The sequence below is a fragment of the Sciurus vulgaris genome (genome assembly GCF_902686455.1).
Source record: "Sciurus vulgaris genome assembly, chromosome: 2".
In the NCBI taxonomy this organism is placed as follows: domain Eukaryota; kingdom Metazoa; phylum Chordata; class Mammalia; order Rodentia; family Sciuridae; genus Sciurus; species Sciurus vulgaris.
Window position 1 is genome coordinate 6,134,090 of NC_136462.1, and position 15,465 is coordinate 6,149,554.

Sequence of the window (15,465 nt, forward strand, 5' to 3'; positions counted from 1 at the left end):
ACGGCGGCCCTGGAGACTCAAGGGCAGCCATGCCTGCCAACGCTGCTGTGTGGCAGTGGTTACTGCAGCAATTAACGAAGGCTAACGCCTGCCTCCCCACCCCCACCACACACGCTTAATATATTCCAAAGATGTGTCAATGCATTAACAGCAATTTTCATCTCCAAATGTTCCCATTTAGTCAGTTCTATGCATAAAATATTAGCCCTGACTCCAGGCTCTGGCCCGCTGCCGACGGAGTTCCCCAGAGCATCTGGCTGGCGGGGCCGGGTGGGAGCACACTCTGCCGCATCTGCAGCCGAGTGTGGGGGCCCCGGTTCCAACAGTGGAGAAAAGGACTCAGACCTCGCTGACCTGCCCTGCCACAGCCAACCCCAGACTCTCAAGTGACATCCTGGAAGGGGTAGAAAAAGCTAGAACACTAAATAGCTTTTAACAAATGTGAAGAATTTCTAAACAGTGATTACCATATTCATGAAGCCAGTCGCCACATCTCCGGGCTTCCTGGTTTGTGCTCAGCACTTTCCGGGGGATCAACCTAATGTGGTCTCTGCCCTCGGGGATCCTATCAGTCAATCAACATGTACTCACTGCTCACTACTGTGGGCCAGGCCTGGGTCCCAAGGCTGGGGACACAGCAGAGGAGAAGATAGAAAAACTCCTGCTCTGCAAACATTCCAGTCTGGGTTGGGAGGGTGTGGGGGCGCAGGTTAACGGCAGGCCTCCTCAGAGAGCCACAGACAGGCTAGGAAAAAAGGCAAGTTCATGACCAGAGTTTGTGCCCAAAAGAGGAGGGCTTGTTCTGTCAGGTGCTTGGGGTGACCCAAGGAGCAAGGGGCATCCATTGCCTTTGGAATCCTGAACCCCTGAGAAAGTGGTTTGCAGGACATGGGGTGCTCACAAAGGCAGCATGGTCCCTGCAGGGGAAGGTGCATGGGCAGGAGCCCAGAGAGCGGATGGAAATACACCGGGTTTGCTATGACACCCAGGGGACAGGACCTACCCATGGGCCTGGAGCAGTGCAGTGAGATGGATGGACTCTGGAAAGTTCTCCCACCAGAAGCAGGAAGGGAGACGGTGGGAGACTCAGTGGGGCTCTGTGTGGCAGCCCACAGCAGCGGGGCAGCCCCTCAGCAGGGTGTGGACCTGCAGGTGGAGAACCTTTGGGAAGAGTCTGAGGGCTCCCCCTGGGCACATTCCTGGGAGCCCCCGGGGAAAGGCAGAGACTGCACCTGTGGAGAGCGTGCAGCCTTCAGAGAGAACTTCCCGAGCTCGCTCGGCCTTAGGAGGAGCTCCAGGAAGACACCTGGCCCTCGGCCTGGACACTTTCCTGCCCCCAGGCGCAGGCCGCCTCTTCTGAATTACTGAGGCTCCAGATCAGGCTGCTGGGGTGACCTTCGTGAGGTGTGGGCCGGGCTGAGGGGCAGACCTGAAGAGCAGGGGGAGGTACAGGAGAGCCCAGCCGGGCCACGCCTGCTGGACGCAGGGTGGCGGCAAGTGACTGGGGTACTCTGATACTTCCGAGAGCCCTCCAGCACGGCCTGGACCTGGGGGACCGAAAGACCAGGTGACGGGTCCCACATACAGTCCGTGGGGACAACCCACAGAGACTTCTGCCGCCTGGCATGTCGCACAGAGAAGTCTTCCGAGGCGGGATTCGATGCCGGAAAGAGGTTGACTGTATAATATTCATCGTATAGAAAGTGAACACCTCACAGGCAACCTATTTCAGGTACCACCGAGCAGCGCCGACTCCGGGTAGGAGGCTTCTTCCTCCAAGGCGGCCTCCCCACCACCCCGCCGCCCACCTCCGGGGCCGGCTGCAGACGTGAGTCAGGCGCATGCTTGGCCGGCCGTCAGCCATGCACCGTGGGCCCAGCAGGCCGGGCGGACCCCTACCCTCCCGACACACTCCCAGGCTGCAGGCAGCATGCAAGGCGGGGTCTGGTGGTGAGGAGAGGTCGACCGTGTATTGTGCGTCTTGATGAATGCGAACGCGCCACGGGCAACCTCTCCTCGCGCACCACAAGGAGCAGCATGCGTGGGACGTGGGCCGAGGCTCCTCCGGAGGGTGTGGGGGTCCTGCCAAGGGGTCCACGTGGGATGGAGGGAGGCAGCCAGTGCTGGGCAGCATGCGGGCAGGACTCCCTGGAGAGGGGCGGGTGCCCCTCCGCCTGGACCTGGCTCCTCAACCTCAAGGCATCAAGCAGGAGCTGGACCAGGCCGATCATCCATCGCACACCGAGTGGGCACTTCGCGACCACCTCCCTAGTGCCAGACCCAGGCCTCTTCCCCAGGGCCGGCACGACCCCCCGGGAAGCTCGCCCAGGGCAGGGCCCAAGCTGCGGCTCAGCGGAGAGGGCGACAGCGCCACGCGGAGCCCATGCGTTCACGTACCCTGCACTGGCGGCGCCGCGCACCCTGCGAGTGGTAGGCGGTACTGAAGACAGGCCATCTGTGTTATATTCGTCATTAATAAAGCGAACTCTTCACAGACAACCTCTCCTCAGGTACCCACAGTGACGCTGCCACAGGACCTGGACCCCTCCGCCGGTCACGCTGTCTCCGAGTCCGCCCTGGGGATGGATTGGACAGGAAAGGTGAGAGGAACCAGGAGGAGCCGCGCGCGCCCCACCCAGCCGCCTGTCAGGTCCCAAGCCAAAGCAGCGACCCCGCCCCGGCCCGGGCCCACCCCCACTCCCAGGAGGGCTGCACCGCCAAGAGGTCCTCCAAGGTGAGAGTTGATACTGAGAAAAGATCAACCATGTATTATTCGAAGTCAATAAAGCGAATATAACACGGTCGATCTCCCTTCAAGTACCAGCAGAGGTGCTGCGCGAGGAGCAAGCGGGTGGGCCGCAGGCTGCAGTGGGCGCCGACGGCTAGTGGACCAGGTGAAGTACATTAGGAGCAATTACTTTCCAACTGGTCGACCATCCGTCCCGCGCCCCAGAGCGGTGCCGACGCTGGCGTTCTTCCCCGAGGTGCCCGGCCTCCAAGGCGGCCTCCCTGGTGGAATTTGATACCGAAAAGGGGTTCACCGAGCAACATTCGTCGTCCGGATGCAAAGTTGCTCGGGTAACCTCTCCCCAAGTACCAGACTAAGGCAGAAGCGTCAAGGTGGCCATGCTTCCCGAAGACCCTCCCTAAGGGCAGCGCGAAGGCCGGACCTCAGGGGCCACAGTTTCACACTCTGCAAGGACCCTCCCTTGCCCTGCCAATCCAGGAGCGAATCTACCGTCCATCGCCTCCTGGAACAGAGGCTGAGACCCTTCCCCAAAGCTGAGCTCGAGACCCAGGTGGGATCTGACACAGAGCAGGGGTGCTTGTGCGTGGGCTGAGGACAAAGATGAAACCGCTCACACCCGAGGCTTCCTTCCCAGCCCCAGAGAGGGCGACTCCTGGGACGACCCCGGGCTTGGGGTCTTCCCTTTGGAAGAGTTGGCTGGGCAAGGACACTAACGCCCAGTAGTCACCCGCCTTGGACTTCATCCATGCCGCCTCTGGTCCGCAAGGCACCCCCACCCCAGTATGCTCCAGTGATTTAACACGTTAAAAACAACAATGGCCTGCCCCCTTGATTAGCCCCGTAAACAAAGCAAAAGAAACTTGAGAAATAAAGAGGGTGGGGGGGCGAAGAGAGGAAGAAAACAGCAAGTGAATGACAAATGACCTCTCCTTCCCAAAATGGCAGAGCAGCCCAAGGCCAGAACCCCCGCTGTTCCAGAGTCACATCACATCCAGAACATGCCTCCTACAACCCGCAGGCTCGCCAGTGAGGGCTGGGCCAGACGATAAACGCCACAGGCAGAGTCTGGATTCTGTGCCCACCACCCACTTTGTGGACTTTGGAGTGGGACCGACAGCAGAATCCTTTCCCTGGCATCGGCGTGAGTGCAGGAAGCCCTCAGAGTCTTGCTGCTGTGGAGCAAGAGGCCAGCCACGGAAGTTCTGTCACAGAGAGAAAGAACATGTCACGGGTAGCTGCCCCCTAGGAGTTACGGACACTGACCTGCAGCTCAGAGTCTCTCTCCACAGCTGCCGTCTGGAAGTGCTCGTGAGAAAGGCCCGGGTGGCGGTGTTGAGGGGACGAGATGACCTACATCGCGACACTCAGGCTCGTCCAGGGCTGCACTCAGCACCCACCCCAGAGAGGGCTTTTGGTGCTGACCATCCCCTGAGAGTGGCGTGGCTTCTTAAGTCCTCCAAGGTGGGGCTGATCTGGAAAGAAACCCAGCATGCAATGCTGGTCACCAAATAAAACATGCTAGCAAATGGCAACCTCTTTCACCTTGACCCTGGGACATCAACTCTAGAATGACCTCCCAAACTAAGCTCAGCCTCCATGACCAAGTGCCATTGGTCACCAATGAAGAGCACATCATGGAGGCCACCGTGGAGAGGGCCAACACCAGCGTCTGTGAAGGATCGCACCTGGATTGCCCATGCTTCCTGCACACAGCAGCAGCATGGCGGGCAGTGTTCTGAGAGGCCCAACCCCGGGGACCAGGGAGCCTCACTCCAGAGTCAGCGTTTCACCCAGAATGCCCCATGCGGATGCACGGGGGCTGCGGGAGGCGCCAAGCCAGGTGACACCAGCCACATTATGCACTCACACCCCCAGAGGACGCCTCACCCCTGAAGTCAGCACGCCTGTCCAGGAAGCTGTCTGGGAAGGTTTGGGACAGAAGAGATGGTCAGCTGCTCGAAGGACAGTGGCTTTTGACCCTCAATTCCCACTGACCCCAACAACTCCCTTCAAATAAGCACGAGTTTCGCCATCAGAACGCGAACTGTACAGCATTGATTTTCATAAAAACATGTTTTTCGGAGTGAATTACATTAAACTAATCCAATTCCCTGTTTAGCTTCCTTCACGGCACTGTTGAGCTGTTTTCATTTCTTTTATTTCCCTTGTTATTTCCCCAAAATTATTTTCATTAGGATCAATTCTTTTCCATTTAAAAGTCTGAATGAAGATTTGATTCCTCAATGTGTTTTTGTCTACATCAAATATTCCTGTTTACAGCAGCCGCCACCAGGAACTTCCTCTGTGGCCACCAAGTCTACATCGTTCCATTTCCCCAGGTCAAATGTCGCAGCTGAAATGTTGTCAAGAAAATTGGATTCTTCTGCCAATTTGTAGTCAATTGAACACATTTTCCTCTGAGCCGTTTCAGTGGTTTTTAGTGTTATTTTGTGTTCATTATTTTTATCACTATTATTGAATATAAACAGGGAGAAATACTGATTGCCTCTACGCATTTCAGCAACCCACTAGAAACCCGGGCGGGAGGAAAGAACTGAGACAAGGAGGGGCACAGAGAAGCCAGACGAAGAGGAGTGCTCCAAGAGGTGACCACAGGAGGCTCCGAGGGCAGGGGCGCTGGCCACTGGCACTCGTGAACATGAGCTCTGTTTACCCACAAGGTCCGAGTCTCTTCCACAGCTAAAATGCCTTTGGGGTCAGTGACCAAAGTGTTGATGTCAAGACAGAGGTCTGAGGTCAGAACTGAGTCCCACGTGGCACTGGCGCCATCCTCCACGGGCCCAGAGACCCAGCTCTAGTCGCCATCTGCTCTCGTCCACCAGGGAGGGTGGCCACCATGTCCACACCACCTGTCCTCATTCCTGGGCCACAGGGTCCCAGAAGCCTTCCCAAGCAGGATTTGACACTCAAACAAAAGTTGCCTTTGTGTGATTCAACGTGAATAAAGCGAATTCACCAAGGGCAACCTCTGCTCAAGAGTCAAACGTCGGCACGGGCAAGAACACCAACAGGATGCCTCTTCACCTGGGCGGCACTGCCCGCAGGCTACTGCGACTCGGGCTGCTGGCTCACTCGCTCTCTGGGCGGCTGGCACTACCTTCCAGGAGCCCCCAGCGTGGTTGGAACACGGCGTGCCAAGAACCAGCTTGCCGGGCTCCAGAAGTGGCCCCTGAACTGACTTTGGGTGCGGGGTAGGTGTGGGCACACGCGGCAAGATCAGGCCATGCTTGGGTTGGCATCTGTCCCGTAACCAGAGGGACATGAACACCGAAGTCCTGTTCCCAAAGCCAGCATCTCCTTTGACTAGTCCCCCAGGGGGACTTAACACAGAAAAGGGAGCTGCAGTTTTCCTGTGTGACCACCGCAGAGTCTGTCCAGCCCACTGGGAGGTCTTGCATGCTGACCTGGAGGCTGGCGAGTCCTCCTGGAGGGCAGCATCCTAGAGGTGGGCAAGACTGTAGGACTGAGCCAACAGTGTCCTAGGGAGAGAGGGGCATCGGGACATCCTCCAGCCCCTCCTTCCAGATGGTCTCAAAGACGGTTCAAAAAAACACATGTCAGATAGCGTCCACCCTGTTCCTGCATCTCAGCCTCACATCTCCCTGTGTGCCCAGGGCCAGGAGGCAGGGGACAGGGCTCTATCTTCAGGGAGCTGCATCCTAATAGGCAGGAGGTTAAAGAAGTTAAAGCAAGGTCAACATACACTCTGACAGCAGCCACGTGGTAGTGACCATGACAAGATCGTGGTACTCCTGCCTGCACGCCCACCACCACCTACGCACCGAACTCATACCAAGTTTCCATACCCACCTGTGGAGCAGGTACCATCCCCATTCTTCAGATGAAGACAGGGGGGTGGGAGAGGTAACAGGTTATCAACTCATTTCAGATCATTAGCAGTACAAACACCAGGTAGGAATAAATACTGTTAGTGACTCTTCTCTTGCACCAGGGACAGTAAAGTCATCATGGAGGCCCGCCCTCAAACACTGTCAGTTCTCACTGTGAGGAAACGTCCCTCCACCCCATAGCTGGCTGTGTTTCCAAGAGGACACCCTGCGGGTTAGGATACTGAGGGAGTAGTAAACATATAGAAACAAATAGAAGTGTGTGCGGGTGTTCAACCGTCTCTTAAAGCATGCCTCTAGCCAAGAAAACGACTTGATGCCTGCAAAGGTTCACCAAACGAGCTTCCTTCACTCATGAGTCTCCCAGGAAGGGAGGGCAACACAACCAGAAAAACCGTGCCCTCCTCTCAAAAGTCGGCACCATTTCTGGGAAGTCCTGCGTTGACAGGTGACCCAAGTCAGACGTAAAGCTTGTCATGCGGAAATGACCCATTTCCTTACCCTGCCCAGGCACTGGCTGGAGCTTCCCCTTGTGAAGTTTCCCAAGAAGAATTTAGTACCGAAAGGAGATTGGCCATGTAATACTCATCATAAATATAATGAACACACCATGGACAACCTCCATTCGCGTACCGGACTCGGGCGCTGGCTGCAGTGCGTCCCAGATGGCAGGCCTAAGGACAGATGGATTCAGAGGGTCAGGAAGCAGCGATGCACACCATCCGTGAGCCCACTCTCTGTGGTCTGGGCACCCCCACCCCTCACTCCCCAGAAGCCTCTCAAGGAGGACGCGTTCCAACAGGGCCTGTCTGCAACGCGTCACGAAAGGGCGGCAGAAGAACTCTCGTCCAGCAGAAAAGCCCTTCAAGGGAAGGGCCTCAGGAGCCCACGATCTGCCAGGAGGCAGACATGCCAAGCTGCGCATGCCTGAGCAGCAGGGGTACCACAAGGGACCACTGTCCCCTCTGTGGGCATCTGCTCCTGCTTCTGAACTGTCCTAGGGTGCTTTATGGCCAGATGTGATACTTAAAAAAGAAATTCAACTATGGATGATTCGTCACCTGAAGGTGGCATGGGAGACCCTCCAGTACCCTGAGGAGCTCTGATAATAAGAGCTCCCCTTCATCCCCGAGGAGGTGGGTGCCACCTCCGGAGTCCTCCCAGGCTGGGTCCACACAGGGTGTGGCCCGGGGCACAGGTCAGGAGTGCACATGCTCTCCTGGGTCACCGGATCCCTCCACCCTAACACCAAGGCACCTCCCTAAAGTCAGACTCTGCTCCAGGAAGTCCTCCAAGGCGGGATTTGGTACTGAAAAATAGGTCAACCGTGTATGATTCGTCACAAATAAAGCGAAGGCAACACGGATAACCTACCTTCAAGTACCGCGCAAGGGCACCGGCCAGGCCCGGTGCCTCATCTCCACACTCCGCTGCCTCTGGGAAGTTCCCCGGTGGGCAGAGTGAACGCTGCGGGTGAGCAAACTGACTGCAGAGAGCCAAGCGCTCCCTGTGCAGCACCCGACCTTCCCTCCCATACCCTTCAGCCACCCAGGCCTCAGCACCTGGGCCGAGACTGGCCACATAGCTAGGAGCACCTCGGGAGCTGAGGCACGCACTACTGTGATCATGGCAGGGGGCCATTCCCTCGCTTCACGATAGCCCGGAGGCCAGCAGCAATGGTATTCTCTCTCGTCTGGTGTCCAGGAAGCCCTTCAAAGACCTTGATTGCAGGGCCGATCACACAGAAAGGGGCTGCACTGAATGCAAACTGCATTGCACGGTGGCCTGGCACCGACCTCAGATCATGGCCTTGACCCCGCGGGTGGTGGAACTCCCAGGACATCCTCCTGAAGAGAGACGGTGTGCTCGGGGTTCAAGGTCTAGCAGACGCGAGTGCCAAGCACAAAGCTTCCGCTGCTGACAGCGAACCCACGTACCTGTTGAGCGATGCCGGTTCCAGGTCCCTCCGGAGGCTGGCACTGCAACATGTCCTCCTGCCAAGGCAGAGGCAGCACTGAGAGGGGGCACCTGGGTACCGCCATCTTAAACAGACCACAGAGAGATGTGCAGATAGAGATGGCAGCGTGGACCACAGCACATGGGGTTTCTCAGGGTCAGTTAACTCAAGAAGAGACCAAGGCACAGGATAGAAAAGTACAGACAGAAAAGGAAACAGACCCTGAAGTAAAGGAGACGCCCATCTCTAATAAAGAAGAAATAGTAGGATCCAGAAGAATGTGACGGAGGAGAATAGTGACTGAGTCATTTCCTGGTAAAGTCACCAATATTCAAGACAAAAGAAAGAACCGAGATATTAAGCAGGAAAAGAAATCATGCAGGTATTCCAGAGCAAAGCAGGTTGTCCTCAGGCTTGTCAACAGCACTGTTTCGATAGCAGAAAACGATGGAACAGAGTCTACAAAGTTCTGAGGGAAGGAGACGGGGACCCAAGAGGGGCACCCCAGGTTTGACCCATTATTCAGCTCAAAGGGTCAATCCCAACAAGACCTGACAGAGAAACTCGCCTGCACAGATCAACCGCAGCCACAAGCACTTTGGATAAACACACAGAAGAAGGGATAAAAGAGACAACGCCTCAGGCTGGAAGAGAGAACAGAATTCAGAGTGAACACCTGCCACCTGCCCACAAGGAGGGCAGGGCTCCCAGACCTACTGGGGGCACCCGGGGTCTGCAGTCATGAAACCCAAGTACAAGCAAGCACAGGAGATGTGACCCGGGGCCCAAGGGAGGTGGGCCTGGGACAGAAAGGCAGACCAGAAACGACCAAGCCCAGGGGCCACTTCTGCCTGGGCAGTGGGTCTAGTGGGTCTCCCTAAAGGCACCAGGAGCTGCAGGACAAAGACGTGGCAAGGATTTCTACCCACCCAAAGGCTGAGACCCTTGAGCCAAGAAGTTGGTAGACTATCTAGTCCCCACTGGGGAAACCCTCAGGGTGCCAGACAGACAAAAGCAGCCCATAATGTCACGGCTCTCGGCCTCGGAACAAATCACCTCCATCCTCCACCCAGCAGCCTCGCACAATGGGAGGTTCAAAGCTCTCGAAGGAGAGCCTGTCACGAGAGCGTTGAGGGATCCACAGAGAGAGGCCACAGCTATAAGGAGGTAGATAAAAGTCCCTTTAAAGTGACCAGAGGGGTTAAAAAGAACTTGAAATCATGAAGACCGAACAGAACAATATTGACATTTTTAGAACCGAAAGACCTCTCAGAGTATAGAACCCAGAGTCTTTCCAATGACACAGAAAGACCTCCCGGGTAGGGCGGGTGTGGCTCAGTGGTAGACGCTTGCCAAGCACACCTGAGGCCCAGGTGCCCCAAACCCCCTGCATGAGCTAATACAGTTTGGGTAAGCAGGTGCTGCGTGGGGAAGTCCAAAGAGCTGGTGACCACTCCGTGCAGAAGGTGCTGGAGAAGCGTCTGCAAATTTTTTTTTCCTTGGCATAAAAGCAAGAGATAGGTCTTTTCAAATGTCCAAGAACCCAAGGATAAGGTCTTTAAGCCATTCTTGAAGAGATGATGGAATTCATTCCACTGAGAGAGAAATTAAAATCAAAACTCAGGACTAGAGAAACCTCAGTTTGAAGAAAAGAAACACAAGTCATCAATAATGAATCCATTTACACGCAGGACTATGATCGAACACTTTCAAGAAATCACATGCAAATATTCACAATGGAAAAATTTAAATGCACTACTGAAAACAAAGCAGGCCAGGGGCAGCGGGAAGGGCTGTTTCTGTTTTTTTCAAAAGCAGAAGGGAAACTGAAGCAGCTCAGAACACCATGACCCCAACCGCTCCGTGTTTTATGCGATCCTTTTCCTTAATTTTATCGGGATCATTGATGGGTTCATATCTCTTGCGGTAAACAAGAAACACTTAGGAATTCCTTCGATCTCCTTTAGCTATTCCTTACGTTAAAGTAAAAATCAGTCAACGTTTTCAGCCACGTGAGTGGGTTCAGGGGGACCTCACGTCACAGCCTCCCCTGGTCCACTTTCTCCGTGTGCGCATGTGTTCACATGAGGCCTGAATCCCTCAAGGCCTGTGGTTATATGTGAGCAAATGCAGAGTTGGGTAATTTTTCTCCTTTTTCATTGAGAGTCTCCACATTGCTGGAATGTTTATCATAAGCACGTGCCATTTTTATGAATAGAGTATTAAGGTAGAACAACTACTACTTTTGAGAAGAAAAATTAAAAACTGGATATAGACGTGCCCTCATCCTCAGCTGTCCTGTGGTAGCCAGACCAACAGGAATGAGTGTGGCTCCCCTCTAGGGGCCTCAGGTGCCCAAAGATACCCGGGGAGATGTGACAGCCAAAGAGGCCAGCGTGTGTCGGGCCTCAGTAGACAAGGCACACTCACCGTGGTCAGCCTCCCCGTGACCAGGAGGTGAGCCTCCTGCATCTTCCACGCAGCTGGGCAGCTCGGGAGTGGCCTCCGGGACAGGATGGAACCCTGAGGAGGAGTGGACCATGCACTTCAATTCCCAAGTCAGGCCCGCGTCTCTGCCTGGCCCCAGGCTCACGGGCCCACGGTGAGCACTTCCCACACTTAGCTGGACACGAGGGTAACGCTCAGCCGCATGGGCTGTCAGGGCACCAGGTCAGCGCACGTCATGGCCAACGCAGCGGGCCAAGTGTTTGCAAAAGCAGGTTGCCCCCCTTGGTGAGTCTAGGTTCCCCCTGAAGGAGCTCTCAGCAGGTATGGGGCCACTGGGTGAGTAAACTGAGTATCACACAAGGTCCAGGTTCCCATCTTATCTCTGTCTCAAGGGCTGACTAGATGTTTCTAGATGTCCCTCCATGGTAGAACGTGATAGTAATTAAAAAGTGAGCCAGTGCATTTCAGTATTAGTTTTTGAAAAGTCGGGCGTCCCGACAGCCTCTCTAGCTTTCTGGGAAGTGGGGAGTGCTCCAAAAAGTCCTCTGAAGGCCAGTTTGTATATTGGGGTGAGTGGGTCAATAACATGCACACTAGGGAAGGTACTTGTCATGGACTCAGGCATCCAGAAACCCACCTTGGATGCATCACAGGCTCAGGAAGCCTTCTGAGGCAGAATCTGACACTAGAAGAGAGGAGAGCCATGTATGACTCGCTTTGATGAATCGAATTCATCACGGCCAGCCTCTCTCCAAGTACCACATGTGAACGCTGGTGAGAAGTCCACTGCCTCTCTTGCAAAGGTGGCTGCCCTCTCGGAAGTCCTGTTAGGAAGGGATGGGATAACGTTGGGTAGTGGGCCGAGCCGAGTGACATACACCCACAGTAAGTGCATGCTCACCCGAGGCGCACTTACCTTAAAGGGGTTGGTTAGGTTAGTCCTCCTGGACAATAGGGGGCACTATTCCACTGTAGTCAGGAAGCGAGCACACCATGGCAATGGCGATGATGAGGCGGCACTTCCGGGACGACTGTGGCTGCCTCTCCAAGCCAGTATCAACTCCATGGATTTTCCTACAGAGACCCGGGATGCTGGGGGTTAGAGGACCAGGTGATATAACAAATAAATAATGTTCTTTGAAGAACAAGTCAATCACACACCCAAGGAGAGGAGCTAACCTACTTCAGGTCCCTCAGGGGAAGTCACCATCATGTCCAACATCTGAAGTCAGTACTTCAAGGAGGCTGTGATAGACGTAGGAGCTACCAAAGATGACTCATTGCATTTTATGAAACACAACCCCCAAGACCATGGTTCATCCTGGTCCATTGAGCAGTCACAGCCACAGTCCATTGACACTTCCCCAAAGTTGGCAGGATCTCCAGAAGGTCTTCCTGGGGCGGGATTGATGCTGAGGGTTGGTGACTAGGTGGCCCACAGGGTGAACAGAGTGCATGCCCCTCTGGTCAACCAGTCACACACCCTGGATGGTGCTGGCACCAACATCTCTTCTGGAAGTTGGCCTCTTTTCCAAGTCGTGTGAAGTGATGCTGGTGGTGGAACCACAGTGATGCTTGGGGCACCACAGCTGCCTCCCCGGGGCTGGCCTGGCCCACCAGGAGGTCTCTTACAGCTGGAGCGGATGCGAAGTTATCAGACCAGGTGACTTACGGCTAGGCCAAGCACACTGTCCGTGGCCAACCATCTGTACTTGGCTTCTCTACACCGTTGACACAAAAATCATCTTCCTTCAAGTTGTCATTATTTCCAAGAAGTCCTTAGAGGCAGCATTTGGTACTGAAAAAAGTGTTGTCCGTGAATGATTCGTCATAAGTAAAGCGAATCCACCACGAACAACTTCTCTTCAAGTACCACAGAAAAGCAGAGACAAGATAGACAAGGGGCACCTTCCACATCTCCAAGGGCCATGGTCTGCAACCATTGTCCTGTGGGCAGAGTGGAACTGAGCATTAGTGAGGTGGCAGACGTGTCTTGAGAACACGCTGAACCATTAAGAGTCTTCCACTCACCTCCACTGCAGTGATGTGGGCACAGTCCCCCTTCCCTGGAGCTGGAATTGTTTTTCCGCATCCACATGGGCAAGGTTTAGAAATGAGAAGAGGGAGGCCAATTTCTCAGGTCAGGAGTCATCCGCAGGTATGTGGAGCCCAGGGCTTGTGAAGAGGGCCTTGGACTTCTCAACAAAGCTCACTCTGCTATCCATCAAGCACATGGAGGCACCAGCCAAGCTCTTCTGGGTCCCACCAAACTGAGGAAGTTCTGGAGCAAGCCTCCTTACTGCCACTGCAGGGTACTCCTGTATAGATGCCCAGCTCAGGCCCCCTGGTATCCTCAGGAGGACCTGAGGAAGCTCACCAAGCTCTCCCTGACCCCAAGAATCTCCTACTTCCTCCCCACCTCCACCACCCATCTCACCCCAAGGATTCCATCAGAAATGACTGGTTCCCTTTTTCCCAGACCAGTAGGACCAGGTTTCACTTCCCCAGGTTGCAGTGGATTCCCACTAGAAGCTCACCACTCCTCAGAACTTGACTATGGTCCCCAAAAACTCAACAGAAGAACACACGTCCCACACTTCCACGTCCCACCTGCCACTACCCTTCCACAAGACATTTGTCACCAGCAAAATCCCTCCTGTCCTCACTTCTCCAATAGCCCCCACCCCGCCCCATGGAAGCCTGTGTTCCCCTGAGGACACAGAAGACTGTTTATCTTCTTACTTCCCATACGACAGGTTTGCAGTGGGTAGACAAAGTTGCTTCCTCTTTTCCTTTTTGGTAATGACACATATTGACAAGCCACTCAGCTCACCAGCACTGACCCCACAACTTTCTAACTTCTTACTTTTCCTTCCACCCACACCAGTTTTCCAGCCCCAGGTCGCTGCTTCAGCTTGTATGTTGGCCATATGGTCTCCACATCTGCTGACCCACCCTAGACCCTGACTCAGTGGTTACTGCACCTCTGGAGTCTCAGACCCACCCCTTCCCCATCTTCCCACTCCTGATGTTGATTGGGCTCATTCAATCCACCCACATATCTGCTGACTCCACCTTCAGGAAGCCTGACGGGTTCCATTTTTCCCATTTCCATGGTCCAAGCCTCCATGAGCTCTCCCAAGATTAGCACAACAGCCCCGGATTGGACTCTCTGTCACTACCCTTGTGGTCAGTGTACCTTTTCTCTGTTCCCTGATCACAACCTTCCTGCAGCCTCCATCTCAACAGAATAAAATCTGAAGTCCTGTTGGAGTCTGTGAGGCTGCCAGCAACTCAGGAAACCTACATGGGCCCTCTTGTCTTTGCTTATTAAATTTGCCAGAGGGTGTTCCATGGGTCATGTCCTCCTAAAGATCTCCTACCGCAGATCTCCACCTGGTCCATTTCCAGAACTCATATTGAACACAAATGTCCAGCCTCTTTTTGCCTTTCACTGGCACCTTACTCTGATTTCCTTTTCTCCATATAACTTAACAATCGAAAAAATTATTCCTCATAGTTGGTGTTTATCTGTCTCACCGAATGTCAGCTCCACGTGAGCAAAGATTTCCTTTTGTTCAGTGCTCTTTACTATGGTCTAGAATCATCTAGAATACAGAATGCACTCAATCAATTCTTGCAGAAAGACTGCACAGACCTTATAGTAATAATAATAACAAAATGATCTGATTTTTTAAAAAAGCATCGTGGGCAAGCAGGTATCCTGTCCTACAAGCAATTAGAACCGTGGGCTGGACATCACTCTCCTGTGGGTGTGAGCCAAGGGTGACGCATCAGAACTGAAGCTCTGACATGCCCAGCTCACTCGCCACACATGTGAAAAGATATAGCAGATGCCCTATCTCCCCATAAGTGGGCACCACTGCCAGAAAGCCCCTCCAGGCCACATCTGGTGCTCAGAGAATCTTCCCTGGAGCAAAAGTCCTAAGAATGACCAGTTAAGGGTCAGTAAATAGCACTGTTGGGAGAAGCCCAACTCATCCTCCTGTGCACATCTCTGGAGATGCATCTCACCAAAGGCTGAAGTTCACTTGAAGCGGGAGGCAGATGTTCCCTGTGAGTGGCATTCTCACTGGTCAAACTCCTGGGATGGTTTGGTTCGGATACCAACACCACTTCCAGTCAACCACAACCTTCCAAGGCAACCTCCTTGCTCAGAAATTGGATGCTGGTCACTGGTGCAACAGGTGACACAGCATAAAGGAAGCTTGTGTGTGGGATGGCTGCCCACCACATACCTTGAGTGGGTACTGAAGCCAAGACCTCCGCCCTGAAGGTGGCGCTCCATCCAGGAAGCCCTCTAAAGCAGCATTTGGCACTGAAAAACTGGATGTCCCTGTATGATTCGTCATAAATACAGCGAACACAGCAGGGATAACCACTCTTCAAGTACCGAAGGCGAACGCTGGTGACCACATCCT

General features: G+C 54.2%; 2 long non-coding RNA genes across 4 annotated transcripts; both read right to left on the minus strand.

Moving 5' to 3' along the window:
• Positions 1 to 995: 995 nt before the first annotated feature.
• LOC306655558 lies at positions 996 to 6,854 on the minus strand. Its single transcript, XR_013762294.1, has 3 exons — positions 4,013 to 6,854; positions 2,919 to 3,009; positions 996 to 2,576 (listed from the first exon to the last, which is right to left on the minus strand). It is a non-coding gene; the product is annotated as an uncharacterized lncRNA (long non-coding RNA).
• A 1,861-nt stretch (positions 6,855 to 8,715) lies between these two features.
• On the minus strand, positions 8,716 to 12,586 carry LOC306651691. Of its 3 annotated transcripts, none has more exons than XR_013761181.1 (4): positions 12,207 to 12,586; positions 11,940 to 12,097; positions 11,661 to 11,847; positions 8,716 to 11,098 (listed from the first exon to the last, which is right to left on the minus strand). It is a non-coding gene; the product is annotated as an uncharacterized lncRNA (long non-coding RNA). The 3 variants fall into 3 exon arrangements; XR_013761182.1 differs by having other exon boundaries at positions 8,716 to 10,170; positions 11,006 to 11,098; positions 11,661 to 12,097; XR_013761183.1 differs by having other exon boundaries at positions 11,661 to 12,097.
• Between the last annotated feature and the right edge of the window lie 2,879 nt (positions 12,587 to 15,465).